This window comes from Python bivittatus, unplaced genomic scaffold, assembly GCF_059951505.1.
Source record: "Python bivittatus isolate LINGU-HERP-01145 unplaced genomic scaffold, Pbiv_v1 ctg000580_np1212, whole genome shotgun sequence".
NCBI lineage: Eukaryota > Metazoa > Chordata > Lepidosauria > Squamata > Pythonidae > Python > Python bivittatus.
Genome location: NW_028277087.1, coordinates 6,740,265 through 6,756,322, shown reverse-complemented (window position 1 = coordinate 6,756,322; position 16,058 = coordinate 6,740,265).

Sequence of the window (16,058 nt, the reverse complement as noted above, 5' to 3'; positions counted from 1 at the left end):
ACTCTTAGCAACCACATAGATAGATAATCTGACCCCAACCTGGTCCCTCAGAACTTTCCATTGCTGCTGTAACTGAGCCCACCACTTTGCAGCTGGTCATCCTCTTCTTCTCTTTCCTTCTACCAGTAAATTCCAGTAGAACTGTCCTTATTATTTATAAATCATCTATTTGATATAGTCATAAATCACTTTATATTTTATTTTTTAGATTTACATCCCATCTTTATTTTTTACAGTTCAAGGGGGCATTCATGCTCCCTCCTGTTTTCCCCACAACAACCCTGTGAGACGGGCTGGGCTGAGAAAGGGCTGCCTCAAAGTCACCCAGCCGGTTTCCATGCCTAAGGAACTCACAATGAAGGCCTTCTGATTTTATTTTTTTTAAGTGAATAGTGTTGAAATATGGAATATTTGCATGAACAGGGAGTTAAGAGTTGGTTGCTGAAAGTGATAAGAGCACTATATGTAACATCTAAGGCTCCTGGCTAGGGAGGGTGATAAACATATCTCTCCTGTCCAAGGCCACTAACTGACCTGCCAAGGATTTGTTAATTCAGAAGGGTGAAAGAAAAAAGCCTAAAATTAAAATCTTGCAGGATAGATCTCTATCGTCTTTGCACTGTGGAGTTTGAGATTGATGTTGTCATAAAAATTCTTATCTATCCAAGACATGACTGAGCATCTTCTGCTAAGAGATGAATTAAGGGTTAAACATGTATGGAGGCCTGTAACTGACTGGCTGCTGAAGCTAGCTGCTCTGTGCAGGAGGTAAAGCATGCATGAGAATAAATAGAATGCTTAATGAAGGGTTCAGCATTCAACATGGAGTAAAACAAGGTTGTGTGATGGCCCTTTGCTTGGTCACTATAGAGGTCCAACGGTCAAGGACCTGAATGCGTGTATATTCATATGATGTGGTGCATATGATGCGATGCAGGCAACACCAGGGTGAAGAGAGAGGTTCTCCAGAGGTGCCGGAAAAATGTAATAATTTGTGAGATAATTGTGAAAGCACTCCAGAATGCAAGAGAAGATTCAGAACAACGTCCTTGCCTTTTAAAATTCTGGTTCTTATCACTAATTGGTAACTCTACATATGACTGCTTATTAGTGTAGAGCCCAGTTGCTACAAGTGAACATTCTGGATGACAAAAATATCTCTGGTGGGGCTCGATATATTTTCCAAGGACTGCCGGTGGTGCTAAATCAGGGCCGCAAATCTACACATCTTCATACGCACATAGACACTTGTATGTCCATATACCCCTGGCTATGCACCTGGGCACAAACGTGTAAACTTTCCTCACTCAGGGGTCTTGCTACAATTGAGATTGTTAGAGAACCCAACCTACTGCCTGTTCCTGAGATATTAATATTGGTCACTGGATTCTTTGAAGGATCCTGTTTGGGCTTTGCCAAATCTCTGTGATCATGGGGCCTTGATGAAATGGGGCCTTTCAGGCAATCAGTCCTTTCTTACAAGAGTAGCAACTGCACAGTTTTCTCAGTATAAAATCCACTGTGACAGATGCTCTCAGAGATTCAGAAGATTCCATCAGATTACCGCTGCTTCATTCTGAATGTGTGATCTAGCCCAGTGTTTCTTAAAGTATGGTCCTAGGGCACCTGGGGGTTCCCCAAGACCTTCTCAAGGGTGCCCAAAATCAAAATTTTTTGCCACTCTATGTTGAAAAATAATACAATATTAAAATCCCATCAAACAATTGTGAGAAGTGGTAGCAGCAGTGAATGCATCAGTTTTAATTTTTAATATGGTAAATATCAATAAATATAACCCATACAAACAAAGCTCTTTTGGGGCCCTCCATAATTTTTTAAAGTGGGAAGGGGTCCTGAGAGAAAAAAAAGTTTAAGAAACACTGATTTAGCCAATCACAGATTGTGTAGCATGTCTCTTAGGTTTTGGCTGTGAAAACCAGAACACTAGAGGGCAGTAAAGAGAAACAGCCATCTTTGCTGCCATCTAGAGGCCATCCCAATCACTGCAGGCCATAGTTGGCAAGGACTTTTCCAAGCTGTCACTGCAGAGTCAGTAACGACTGAGCGCGGATTTTAAAAAAAAAAAAAAACCAACAAAAATATTCCCCCCAGTGGGAATGGTCCAACCACAATCAGAATTAGCAAACAAAAACTAGCGACAGTAAAAATTACACCAAAGCAATAAAACCAGTATATAACATGATATCTTTACAGTCACTATAAAAATAACACTTATACAATGATGAGTTTCTCAAATCCATCTGAAATGCATGCAAACGGGATGGAACCATGTGAAAGAAGCCCCTGTCCTGTTGGTCATGTTTTATAAACAGGATCATGCCAAGACAGGAGTTGAGGCAAGTAATAGGAATGGCTAATCTCAGATTTTTAAATACACTAATATTAACACCTTGAATTGGGTTCCAGCCCTCATAGGTGAACTGTAGGATTATTTACAGTTTAGCCAAGTGGATTCAATTATTTGAGAAAAAAAATCCCAAAGTCAAAGCAGAGTGGAAGCAAATCCTCTTATCCTCTTTTCATGGCATTTTACAGTTTCCTCAAATGCTATAGAAATGGGTGGCTCACCCTGGAATATGGTGCTGGTAAATGCCCTCCCTCCCTCCCCCCCCCAACTTCAGCTCAGCCTTCCACTAGCAAGCAACCACATGCATATAAAAATATAGGTAGTCCTCATTTAGCAATTACAATTGGGACTGGCAACTCGGTCATTAAGCAAAGCAGTCACTAAGTGAAACCATGAATGTGGTTATGATCTTACATCAACTTTCCTTCCCTTTACAGAGCTGTGAAGGTTGTAAATGCAAGGATTGGCCATAAGGTTACTTTTTAATCATCATTGTAACTCTGAATGGTCACTAAATTAGGCATTTGCTAAATGAAGACTACCTGTATTTGAAGCCACCTGCATTTGACTCAGTTCCATGCACATCATTTTCAACTAACTTACCGGGTATGTTGGTAGTCTGCACAGTGTGAAAAGAGGCCAGTGACGGCAAAGATGCTTGAGACTTTGTCTTTAGGTGCTCAGCTTCTTCTTGGCCAATTGTAACAGAATGTATTATTTCACCTGATAAAAGAGTCAAAAACACGAAAAACCAATTGTACCTCAAAATTATCCAATATCTCCATCCCCCTCTTCCAAATACCTAAATTTTGGCTGTTAAATTGTACACACTTCCAAAGAAAGGATAGGCTTAAAGCCGCCCAAATTTGTATATCAGAATGTCAAAGTAACATAGGGGGAAACCAGTTCTCAATAATAACAATATTAATTTTAAAAGAACTCTAATTCAGATGAGAGCATAAGTATATATCCACATACATAAAATTACACAGCTTGCCCACCCTTCATTTAAACTTAATTACTAAGGTGAATTAAGTTCACATTTCCACAAAACATAACAGTGGGACGGCAACATGCACTGTGGAGAAATTCTTTCATCTCTATGGATCACATGAATACAACACATGAATAAGATAGAGATCGGGACAAAAATATGGAAATTCACTATAATCAATAAAAATTAAACCAAAAAAAAAGAACAAATCATGAAATCACCATAGGATATAAAATTACCTGTTCCTGCTACAGAAGATGGCAGCAATGTTGACTGATGAGATTCAATTGTCATGTCATTTCTTCTACTATCAGTACTAGAAGAGACAGGATAAGTAACATTGACTGTTCCAAACAAAGTCAAAGCAATGGATGAGTATGCTTCCAGGGGCATGGTAGAAGAGTGGGTGAGCAAGGGAGCGTTCGGTCCCTGGGCGGAGGTTGGCTCAGTCTGGCCCGCAGCAGCAGGCGAGCTGACAGTGGAGGCATCCGGCTCTCTGGCGGACGTGCTCCCAGGCCCAGACCACGGGGCTGGAGTGGTGCTCTGTTCCAGTGAGGTTCCCTCCGGCGGCGTGGCAGAAGAGTGGGCGAGCCAGGGAGTGCTTGGTCCCTGGGCGGAGGTTGGCTCAGTCCGGCCGGCAGCAGCAGGCGAGCTGACAGTGGAGGCGGCCGGCTCTCTGGCGGACGTGCTCCCAGGCCCAGACCGCGGGGCTGGAGTGGTGCTCTGTTCCAGTGAGGTTCCCTCCGGCGGCGTGGCAGAAGAGTGGGCGAGCCAGGGAGTGCTTGGTCCCTGGGCGGAGGTTGGCTCAGTCCGGCCCGCAGCAGCAGGCGAGCTGACAGTGGAGGCGGCCGGCTCTCTGGCGGACGTGCTCCCTGCTCCAGCAGGGCTGGAGCGTGCAGACAGGAGCAAAGAGGTGCTCCCTCCTGCAGCTGGGCTGGCTTCTGCCTGCGTAGAAGAGCTCATGGGGCGCGGCGCAGTGCCGGCATCCTCGGTGGACGAGGGCCGCGGGGTCCGGGCCGGAGAGGATGCCCTCTGCGTGGGAGGGGAGCTGGGCTGGGCAGACCCGGAAGCTGGTGGGACGGCGCTGGTCCCTTTGGCCAAGGTTAGCTCAGCCTGAGTGGAAGAAGCCTTGCCGGCGGTGGGCGTGGTTTCAGCTTCCGGAGACGTCGAGCCAGCCTTCAGGGTGGAAGGCGCCGGCGTGGACGTGGATCGAGTGGCGTCTGGACTCGAGGCTGCCTGCTGCCCAGCCGTGAGAGATGTTGCCGAAGGGAGGGAAGCCGTGCTCCCTTTTGCTGCCGTGCCTTCGGCCTGGGTTGAAGGCCTCGCCGAGGGGAAGGAAAGGGTGGTCTCCTCGGTGGGGGCGGGCGGAGAGCGGCCAGTAGAAGCAGGCGAAGTCGGCCCGGGAAGGGTGGTGCCTCGGGCAGAGCTGGGCTCCGGTGTCATGGTGGAAGGCCCAGAGCGCGGGGCTGGAGTGGTGCTCTGTTCCAGTGAGGTTCCCTCCGGTGGCGTGGCAGAAGAGTGGGCGAGCCAGGGACTGCTTGGTCCCTGGGCGGACGTTGGCTCAGTCCGGCCCCCAGCAGCAGGCGAGCTGACAGTGGAGGCGGCCGCCTCTCCGGCGGCCGTGTTCCCTGCCCCACCAGGGCTGGAGCGTGCAGATAGGAGCGAAGAGGTGCTCCCTCCTGCAGCTGGGCTGGCTTCTGCCTGCGTAGAAGAGCTCGTGGGACACGGCGCAGTGGCGGCCTCCTCGGTGGACGAGGGCCGCGGGGTCCGGGCCGGAGAGGATGCCCTCTGCGTGGGAGGGGAGCTGGGCTGGGCAGACCCGGAAGCTGGTGCGAGGGCGCTGGTCCCTTCGTCCCAGGTTAGCCCAGCCTGAGTGGGAGAAGCCTTGCCGGCGGTGGGCATGGTTTCAGCTTCCGGAGACGTCGAGCCAGCCTTCAGGGTGGACGGCGGCGGCGTGGGTGTGGATCCTGTTGCCTCCGGACTCGAGGCTGCCTGCTGCCCAGCCGTGGGAGACGTTGCCGAAGGGAGGGAAGCCGTACTCCCTTCTGCTGCTGTGGCTTCGGTCTGGGTTGAAGGCCTCAGCGAGGCGAAGGAAAGGGTGGTCTCCTCGGTGGGGGCGGGCGGAGAGCGGCCAGTGAAAGCAGGCGAATTCGGCCCGGGAAGGGTGGTGCCTCGGGCAGAGCTGGGCTCCGCTGTCATCGTGGAAGGCCCAGAGCGTGGGGCTGGAGTGGTGCTCTGTTCCAGTGAGGTTCCCTCCGGCGGCATGGCAGAAGAGTGGGCGAGCCAGGGAGTGCTTGGTCCCTGGGCGGAGGTTGGCTCAGTCCGGCCCGCAGCACCAGGCGAGCTAACACTGGAGGCGGCCGGCTCTCCGGCGGCCGTGCTCCCTGCCCCAGCAGGGCTGGAGCGTTCAGACAGGAGTGAAGACGTGCTCCCTCCTGCAGCTGGGCTGGCTTCTGCCTGCGCAGAAGAGCTCGTGGGGCGCAGCGCAGTGGCGGCCTCCTCGGTGGATGACAGCCACGGGGTCCGGGCCGGAAAGGATGCCCTCTGCGAGGGAGGGGAGCTGGGCTGGGCAGACCCGGAAGCTGGGGCGCGGGCGCTGGTCCCTTCGGCCGAGGTTACCTCAGCCTGACTGGGAGAAGCCTTGCCGGCAGTGGGCGTGGTTTCAGCTTCCCTAGACGTTGAGTCAGCCTTCCCGGTGGAAGGCAGCTTCATGGGCATGGATCCGGTGGCCTCCGGACTCGAGGCTGCCTGCTGCTCAGTCATGGGAGATGTTGCCGAAGCGAGGGATGCCGTGCTCCCTTCCTCTGCTGTGGCTTCGGCCTTGGTTGAAGGCATCGCCGAGGGGAAGGAAAGGGTGGTTTCCTCGGTGGGGGCGGGCGGAGAGCGGCCAGTAGAAGCTGGCGAAGTCGGCCCGGGAAGGGTGGTGCCTCGGGCAGAGCTGGGCTCCGGTGTCATGGTGGAAGGCCCAGACCGCGGGGCTGGAGTGGTGCTCTGTTCCAGTGAGGTTCCCTCCGGCGGCATGGCAGAAGAGTGGGCGAGCCAAGGAGTGCTTGCTCCCTGGACGGAGGTTGGCTCAGTCTGGCCCGCAGCAGCAGGCGAGCTGACAGTGGAGGCGGCCGGCTCTCCGACGGACATGCTCCCTGCCCCAGCAGGCCTGGAGCGTGCAGACAGGAGAGAAGAGGTCCTCCCTCCTGGAGCTGGGGTGCCTTCTGCCTGCGTAGAAGAGCTTGTGGGGCGCGGCACAGTGGCGGCCTCCTTGGTGGACGAGGGCCGCGGGGTCCGAGCCGGAGAGGATGCCCTCTGCATGGGAGTGGAACTGGGCTGTGCAGACCCGGAAGCTGGGGCGCGGGCACTGGTCCCTTCGGCCGAGGTTAGCTCAGCCTGACTGGGAGAAGACTTGCCCGCGGTGAGCGTGGTTTCAGCTTCCGGAGACGTCGAGCCAGCCTTCCCAGTGGAAGGCGTCGTCATGGGCATCGATCCGGTGGCCTCCTGACTCGAGGCTGCCTGTTGCCCAGCCGTGGGAGATGTTGCCGAAGGGAGGGAAGCCCTGCTCCTTTCCGCTGCTGTGGCTTCGGTCTGGGTTGAAGGCGTCGCCGAGGGGAAGGAAAGGGTGGTCTCCTCGGTGGTGGCGGGCGGAGAGCGGCTAGTGGTAGTGGGTGAAGTCGTCCCGGGAAGGGTGGTGCCTCGGGCAGAGCTGGGCTCCGATGTCATGGTGGAAGGCCCAAAGCGCGGGGCTGGAGTGGTGCTCTGTTCCAGTGAGGTTCCATCCGGTGGCATGGCAGACGAGTGGGCGAGCCAGGGAGTGCTTGGTCCCTGGGCGGAGGTTGGCTCAGTCCGGCCCGCAGCAGCAGGCGAGCTGACAGTGGAGGCGGCCGGCTCTCCGGCGGACGTGCTCCCTGCCCCAGCAGGGCTGGAGCGTGCAGACAGGAGCGAAGAGGTGCTCCCTCCTACAGCTGGGCTGGCTTCTGCCTGTGTAGAAGAGCTCGTGGGGCGCGGCGCAGTGGCGGCCTCCTCGGTGGACGAGGGCCACGGGGTCCGGGCCGGAAAGGATGCCCTCTGCGTGGGAGGGGAGCTGGGTTGTGCAGACCTGGAAGCTGGGGCGCGGGCGCTGGTCCCTTCGGCCAAGGTTAGCTCAGCCTGACTAGGAGAAGCCTTGCCGGCAGTGGGCGTGGTTTCAGCTTCCCTAGACGTCGAGTCAGCCTTCCCGGTGGAAGACGGCTTCATGGGCGTGTATCCGGTGGCCTCCGGACTCGAGGCTGCCTGTTGCCCAGCCGTGGGAGATGTTGCCGAAGGGAGGGATGCCGTGCTCCCTTGCGCTGCTGTGGCTTCGGCCTGGGTTGAAGGCCTCGCCGAGGGGAAGGAAAGGGTGGTCTCCTCGGTGGGGGCGGGCGGAGAGCGGCCAGTAGAAGCTGGCGAAGTCGGCCCCGGAAGGGTGGTGCCTCGGGCAGAGCTGGGCTCCGGTGTCATGGTGGAAGGCCCAGAGCGCGGGGCTGGAGTGGTGCTCTGTTCCAGTGAGGTTCCCTCCGGCGGCGTGGCAAAAGAGTAGGCGAGCCAGGGAGTGCTTGGTCCCTGGGCGGAGGTTGGCTCAGTCAGGCCCGCAGCAGCAGGCGAGCTGACAGTTGAGGCGGCCGGCTCTCCGGCAGACGTGCTCCCTGCCCCAGGAGGGCTGGAGCGTGCGGACAGGAGCAAAGAGGTCCTCCCTCCTGCAGCTGGGCTGGCTTCTGCCTCCGTAGAAGAGCTCGTGGGGTGCGGCGCATTGGCGGACTCCTTGGTGGACGAGGGCTGCGGACTACGGGCCGGAGAGGATGCCCTCTGCGTGGGAGGGGAGCTGGGCTGGGCAGACCCAGAAGCTGCTGCGAGGGCGCTGGTCCCTTCGGCCGAGGTTACCTCAGCCTGAGTGCTGGAAGCCTTGCCGGCAGTGGGCGTGGTTTCAGCTCCCGGAGACGTCGAGCCAGCCTTCCCAGTGGAAGGCGGGGTCATCGGCGTGGATCCGGTGGCCTCCCAACTCGAGGCTGCCTGTTGCCCAGCCGTGGCAGATGTTGCCGAAGGGAGGGAAGCCCTGCTCCTCTCTGCTGCTGTGGCTTCGGTCTGGGTTGAAGGCGTGGCCGAGGGGAAGGAAAGGGTGGTCTCCTCGGTGGTGGCGGGTGGAGAGCGGCTAGTGGTAGCGGGCGAAGTCGTCCCGGGAAGGGTGGTGCCTCGGGCAGAGCTGGGCTCCGGTGTCATGGTGGAAGGCCCAGAGTGCGGGGCTGGAATGCTGCTCTGTTCTAGTGAGGTTACCTCCGGCGGCGTGGCAGAAGAGTGGGCGAGCCAGGGAGTGCTTGGTCCCTGGGCGGAAGTTGGCTCAGTCCGCCCCGCAGCAGCAGGCGAGCTGACAGTGGAGGCGGCCGGCTCTCCGGCGTACGTGCTCCCTGCCCCAGCAGGGCTGGAGCGTGCAGACAGGACCGAAGAGGTGCTTCCTCCTGCAGCTGGGCTGGCTTCTGCCTGCGTAGAAGAGCTCGTGGGACGCGGCACAATGGCGGTCTCCTCGATGGACGAGGGCCGCGGGGTCCGGGCCGGAGAGGATGCCCTCTGCGTCGGAGGGGAGCTGGGCTGGGGAGACCCGGAAGCTGCTGCGAGGGCGCTGGTCCCTTCGGCCGAGGTTAGCTCAGCCTGAGTGCTAGAAGCCTTGCCGGCGGTGGGCGTGGTTTCAGCTTGCGGAGACGTCGAGCCAGCCTTCCCGGTGGAAGGCGGGGTCATCGGCTTGGATCTGGTGGCCTCCCGACTCGAGGCTGCCTGCTGCCCAGCCGTGGGAGATGTTGCCGAAGGGAGGGAAACCGTGCTCCCTCCCTCTGCTGTCGCTTCGGCCTGGGTTGAAGGCCTCGCCGAGGGGAAGGAAAGGGTGGTATCCTCGGTGGGGGCGGGTGGAGAGTGGCCAGTGGAAGCGGGCGAAGTCGGCCCGGGAAGGGTGGTGCCTCGGGCAGAGCTGGGCTCCGGTGTCATGGTGGAAGGCCCAGAGCGCGGGGCTGGAGTGGTGCTCTGTTCCAGTGAGGTTCCCTCCGGCGGCGTGGCAGAAGAGTGGGCGAGCCAAGGAGTGCTTGGTCTCTGGGCGGACGCTGGCTCAGTCAGGCCCGCAGCAGCAGGCGAGCTGACAGTGGGGGCGTCCGGCTCTCCGGTGGACGTGCTCCCTGCCCTAGCAGGGCTGGAGCGTGCAGACAGGAGCGAAGAGGTGCTCCCTCCTGAAGCTGGGCGGGCTTCTGCCTGCGTAGAAGAGCTCGTGGGCCGCGGCGCAGTGGGGGCATCCTCAGTGGACGAGGGCCGCGGGGTCCGGGCCGGAGAGGATGCCCTCTGCGTGGGAGGGGACGTGGGCTGGGCAGACCCGGAAGCTGGGGTGCGGGCGCTGGTCCCTTCGGCCGAGGTTAGCTCAGCCTGACTGGGAGAAGCCTTGCCGGCGGTGGCCGTGGTTTCAGCTTCTGGAGATGTCGAGCCAGCCTTCCCGGTGGAAGGCGGGGTCATCGGCCTGGATACGGTTGCCTCCCGACTCGAGGCTGACTGTTGCCCAGCCGTGGGAGATGTTGCTGAAGGGAGGGAAGCCGTGCTCCTCTCCGCTGCTGTGCCTTCGGTCTTGGTTGAAGGCGTCGCCAAGGGGAAGGAAAGGGTGGTCTCCTCGGTGGTGGCGGGCGGAGAGCGGCTAGTGGTAGCGGGCGAAGTCGTCCCGGGAAGGGTGGTGCCTCGGGCAGAGCTGGGCTCCGGTGTCATGGTGGAAGGCCCAGAGCGCGGGGCGGGAGTGGTGCTCTGTTCCAGTGAGGTTCCCTCCGGCGGCGTGGCAGACGAGTGCGCGAGCCAGGGAGTGCCTGGTCCCTGGGCGGAGGTTGGCTCAGTACGGCCCGCAGCAGCAGGCGAGCTGACAGTGGAGGCGGCCGGCTCTCCGGCGGACGTGCTCCCTGCCCCAGCAGGGCTGGAGCGTGCAGACAGGAGCGAAGAGGTGCTCCCTCCTGCAGCTGGGCTGGCTTCTGCTTGCGTAGAAGAGCTCGTGGGGCGCGGCGCAGTGGCGGCCTCCTCGGTGGACGGGGGCGACGGGGTCCGGGCCGGAAATGATGCCCTCTGCGTGGGAGGGGAGCTGGGCTGTGCAGACCCGGAAGCTGGGGCGCGGGCGTTGGTCCCTTTGGCCGATGTTAGCTCAGCCTGACTGGGAGCAGCCTTGCCGGCAGTGGGCGTGGTTTCGGCTTCCCTAGACGTCGAGTCAGCCTTCCCGGTGGAAGGTGGCTTCATGGGCGTGGATCCGGTGGCCTTCCGACTCGAGGCTGCCTGCTGCCCAGCCGTGGGAGATGTTGCCGAAGGGAGGGAAGCCGTGCTCCCTTCCGCTGCTGTGGCTTCGGCCTGGGTTGAAGGCCTTGCCGAGGGGAAGGAAAGGGTGGTCTCCTCGGTGGGGGCGGGCGGAGAGCGGCCAGTAGAAGCTGGCGAAGTCGGCCCGGGAAGGGTGGTGCCTCGGGCAGAGCTGGGCTCCGATGTCATGGTGGAAGGCCCAGAGCGCGGGGCTGGAGTGGTGCTCTGTTCCAGTGAGGTTCCCTCCGGCGGCGTGGCAGAAGAGTGGGCGAGCCAGGGAGTGCTTGGTCCCTGGGCGGAGGTTGGCTCAGTCAGGGCCGCAGCAGCAGGCGAGCTGACAGTGGAGGCGTCCGGCTCTCCGGTGGACGTGCTCCCTGCCCCAGCAGGGCTGGAGCGTGCAGACAGGAGCGAAGAGGTGCTCCCTCCTGCAGCTGGGCTGGCTTCTGCCTGCATAGAAGAGCTCGTGGGGTGGGGCACAGTGGGGGCCTCCTCGGTGGACGAGGGCCGCGGGGTCCAGGCCGGAGAGGATGCCCTCTGCGTGGGAGGGAACGTGGGCTGGGCAGACCCGGAAGCTGGGGCGCGAGCGCTGGTCCCTTTGGCCGAGGTTAGCTCAGCCTGAGTGGGAGAAGCCTTGCCGGCAGTGGGCATGGTTTCAGCTTCCGGAGACGTCGAGCCAGCGTTCCCGGTGGAAAGCTGCGTCATGGGCATGGATCCGGTGGCCTCCAGACTCGAGGCTGCCTGCTGCCCAGCCGTGGGAGATGTTGCCGAAGGGTGGGAAGCCGTGCTCCCTTCCGCTGCTGTCGCTTCGGCTTGGGTTGAAGGCCTCGCCGAGGGGAAGGAAAGGGTGGTCTCCTCGGTGGGGGCAGGCGTAGAGCGGCCAGTGGAAGTGGGCGAAATCGGCCCCGGAAGGGTGGTGCCTTGGGCAGAGGCGGGCTCCGGTGTCATCGTGGAAGGCCCAGAGCGCGGGGCTGGAGTCGTGCCCTGTTCCAGTGAGGTTCCCTCTGGCGGCGTGGCAGAAGAGTGGGCGAGCCAGGGAGTCCTTGGTCCCTGGGCGGAGGTTGGCTCAGTCCGGCCCGCAGCAGCAGGCGAGCTGACAGTGGAGGCGGCCGGCTCTCCGGCGGACGTGCTCCCTGCCCCAGCAGGGCTGGAGCGTGCAGACAGGAGCGAAGAGGTGCTCCCTCCTGCAGCTGGGCTGGCTTCTGCCTGCGTAGAAGAGCTCATGGGGCGCGGCACAGTGGGGGCCTCCTCGGTGGACGAGGGCCGCGGGGTCCAGGCCGGAGAGGATGCCCTCTGCGTGGGAGGGGACGTGGGCTGGGCAGACCCGGAAGCTGGGGCGCGGGCACTGGTCCCTTCGGCCGAGGTTAGGTCAGCCTGAGTGGGAGAAGCCTTGCCGGCGGTAGGCGTGGTTTCAGCTTCCGGGGACGTCGAGCCAGCGTTCCCGGTGGAAGGCTGCGTCATGGGTGTGGATCCGGTGGCCTCCGGACTCGAGGCTGCCTGCTGCCCAGCCGTGGGAGATGTTGCCGAAGCGAGGGAAGCCGTGCTCCCTTCTGGTGCTGTGGCTTCGGCCTGGGTTGAAGGCCTCGCCGAGGGGAAGGAAAGGGTGGTGTCCTCGGTGGGGGCAGGCGTAGAGCGGCCATTGGAAGTGGGCGAAGTCCGCCCGGGACGTGTGGTGCCTTGGGCAGAGCTGGGTTCCAGTGTCATGGTGGAAGGCCCAGAGCGCGGGGCTGGAGTGGTGCTCTGTTCCAGTGAGGTTCCCTCCGGCAGCCTGGCAGAAGAGTGGGCGAGCCAGGGAATGCTTGGTCCCTGGGCGGAGGTTGGCTCAGTCCGGCCCGCAGCAGTAGGTGAGCTGACAGTAGAGGCGGCCGGCTCTCCGGCGGACCTGCTCCCTGCCCCAGCAGGGCTGGAGCCTGCAGACAGGAGAGAAGAGGTGCTCCCTCCTGCAGCTGGGCTGGCTTCTGCCTGCGTAGAAGAGCTCGTGGGGAACGGCGTAGTGGCGGCCACCTTGGTGGACAAGGGCCGCGGAGTCCGGGCCGGAGAGGATGCCCTCTGCGTGGGACGGGAGCTGGGCTGGGCAGACCCGGAAGCTGGGGCGCGGGCGCTGGTCCCTTCGGCCGAGGTTAGCTCAGCCTGAGTAGGAGAAGCCTTGCCGGCGGTGGGTGTGGTTTCAGCTTCGGGAGACGTCGAGCCAGCCTTCAGGGTGGAAGGCGGCGTCATGGGCGTGTATCCGGTGGCCTCCGGACTAGAGGCTGCCTGCTGCCCAGCCGTGGGAGATGTTACCGAAGGGAGGGAAGCCGTGCTCCCTTCCGCTGCTGTCGCTTCGGCCTGGGTTGAAGGCCTCGCCGAGGGGAAGGAAAGGGTGGTCTCCTCGGTGGGGGCGGGCGTAGAGCGGCCAGTGGAAGCGGGCGAAGTCGGCCCCGGAAGGGTGGTGCCTTGGGCAGAGACGGGCTCCGGTGTCATCGTGGAAGGCCCAGAGCGCGGGGCTGGAGTGGTGCTCTGTTCCAGTGAGGTTCCCTCCGGCGGCGTGGCAGAAGAGTGGGCGAGCCAGGGAGTGCTTGGTCCCTGGGTGGAGGTTGGCTCAGTCTGGCCCGCAGCAGTAGGGGAGCTGACAGTGGAGGCGGCCGGCTCTCCAGCGGACCTGCTCCCTGCCCCAGCAGGGCTGGAGCGTGTAGACAGGAGCGAAAAGGTGCTCCCTCCTGCAGCTGGGCTGGCTTCTGCCTGCGTAGAAGAGCTCGTGTGGAGCGGCGCAGTGGCGGCCTCCTTGGTGGACGAGGGCCGCGGACTCCGGGCCGGAGAGGATGCCCTCTGCATGGGAGGGGACGTGGGCTGGGCAGACTCGGACGCTGGGGCACGGGCGCTGGTCACTTCGGGCGAGGTTAGCTCAGCCTGAGTGGGAGAAGCCTTGCCGGCGGTGGGCATGGTTTCAGCTTCCGGAGACGTCGAGCCAGCGTTCCCGGTGGAAAGCTGTGTCATGGGCGTGGATCCGGTGGCCTCCAGACTCGAGGCTGCCTGCTTCCCAGCCATGGGAGATGTTGCCGAAGGGAGGTAAGCCGTGCTCCCTTCCGCTGCTGTCGCTTCGGCCTGGGTTGAAGGCCTCGCCGAGGGGAAGGAAAGGGTGGTCTCCTCGGTGCGGGCGGGCGTAGAGCGGCCAGTGGAAGCGGGCGAAGTCGGCCTGGGAAGGGTGGTGCCTCGGGCAGAGCTGGGCTCCGGTGTCATGGTGGAAGGTCCAGAGCGCGGGGCTGGAGTGGTGCTCTGTTCCAGTGAGGTTCCCTCCGGCGGCGTGGCAGAAGAGTGGGCGAGCCAGGGAGTGCTTGGTCCCTGGGCGGAGGTTGGCTCAGTCCGGCCCGCAGCAGCAGGCGAGCTGACAGTGGAGGCGGCCGGCTCTCCGGCGGACCTGCTCCCTGCCCCAGCAGGACTGGAGCGTGTAGACAGGAGCGAAGAGCTGCTCCCTCCTGCAGCTGGGCTGGCTTCTGCCTGCGTAGAAGAGCTCGTGGGGAGCGGCGCAGTGGCGGCCTCCTTGGTGGACGAGGGCCGTAGAGTCCGGGCCGGAGAGGATGCCCTCTGCGTGGGAGAGGAGCTGGGCTGGGCAGACCCGGAAGCTGGGGCGCGGGCGCTGGTCCCTTCGGCCGAGGTTAGCTCAGCCTGAGTGGGAGAAGCCTTGCCGGCGGTGGGCGTGGTTTCACCTTCGGGAGACGTCGAGCCAGCCTTCACGGTGGAAGGCGGCGTCATGGGCGTGGATCCGGTGGCCTCCGGACTTGAGGCTGCCTGCTGCCCAGCCGTGGGAGATGTTACCGAAGGGAGGGAAGCCGTGCTCCCTTCCGCTGCTGTCGCTTCGGCCTGGGTTGAAGGCCTCGCCGAGGGGAAGGAAAGGGTGGTCTCCTCGGTGGGGGCGGGCGTAGAGCGGCCAGTGGAAGCGGGCGAAGTCGGCCTGGGAAGGGTGGTGCCTCGGGCAGAGCTGGGCTCCGGTGTCATGGTGGAAGGTCCAGAGCGCGGGGCTGGAGTGGTGCTCTGTTCCAGTGAGGTTCCCACCGGCGGCGTGGCAGAAGAGTGGGCGAGCCAGGGAGTGCTTGGTCCCTGGGTGGAGGTTGGCTCAGCCTGGCCCGCAGCAGCAGGCGGGCTGACACTGGAGGCGGCCGGCTCTCCAGCGGACGTGCTCCCTGCCCCAGCAGGGCTGGAGCGTGCAGACAGGAGCGAAGAGGTGCTCCCTCCTGCAGCTGGGCTGGCTTCTGCCTGCGTAGAAGAGCTCGTGGGGCGCGGCACAGTGGGGGCCTCCTCGGTGGACGAGGGCCGCGGGGTCCAGGCCGGAGAGGATGCCCTCTGCGTGGGAGGGGACGTGGGCTGGGCAGACCCGGAAGCTGGGGCGCGACCGCTGGTCCCTTTGGCCGAGGTTAGCTCAGCCTGAGTGGGAGAAGCCTTGCCGGCAGTGGGTATGGTTTCAGCTTCCTGAGACGTCGAGCCAGCGTTCCCGGTGGAAAGCTGCGTCATGGGCATGGATCCGGTGGCCTCCGGACTCGAGGCTGCCTGCTGCCCAGCCGTGGGAGATGTTGCCGAAGGGAGGGAAGCCGTGCCCCCTTCCGCTGCTGTCGCTTTGGCTTGGGTTGAAGGCCTCGCCGAGGGGAAGGAAAGGGTGGTCTCCTCGGTGGAGGCAGGCGTAGAGCGGCCAGTGGAAGTGGGCGAAGTCGGCCCCGGAAGGGTGGTGCCTTGGGCAGAGGCGGGCTCCGGTGTCATCGTGGAAGGCCCAGAGCGTGGGGCTGGAGTGGTGCCCTGTTCCAGTGAGGTTCCCTCTGGCGCTGTGGCAGAAGAGTGGGCGAGCCAGGGAGTGCTTGGTCCCTGGGCGGAGGTTGGCTCAATCCGGCCCGCAGCAGCAGGCGAGCTGACAGTGGAGGCGGCCAGCTCTCCTGTGGACGTTCTCCCTGCCCCAGCAGGGCTGGAGCGTGCAGACAGGAGCGAAGAGGTGCTCCCTCCTGCAGCTGGGCTGGCTTCTGCCTGCGTAGAAGAGCTCGGGGGGCGCGGCGCAGTGGCGGCCTCCTTGGTGGACGAGGGCCGTGGGGTCCGGGCCGGAGAGGATGCCCTCTGCGTGGGAGAGGAGCTGGGCTGGGCAGACCTGGAAGCTGGGGCGCGGGTGCTGCTCCCTTCGGCTGAGGTTAGGTCAGCCTGAGTGGGAGAAGCCTTGCCGGCGGTAGCCGTGGTTTCAGCTTCCGGGGACGTCGAGCCAGCGTTCCCGGTGGAAGGCTGCGTCATGGGTGTGGATCCGGTGGCCTCCGGACTCGAGGCTGCCTGCTGCCCAGCCGTGGGAGATGTTGCCGAAGGGAGGGAAGCCGTGCTCCCTTCTGGTGCTGTGGCTTTGGCCTGGGTTGAAGGCCTCGCCGAGGGGAAGGAAAGGGTGGTGTCCTCGGT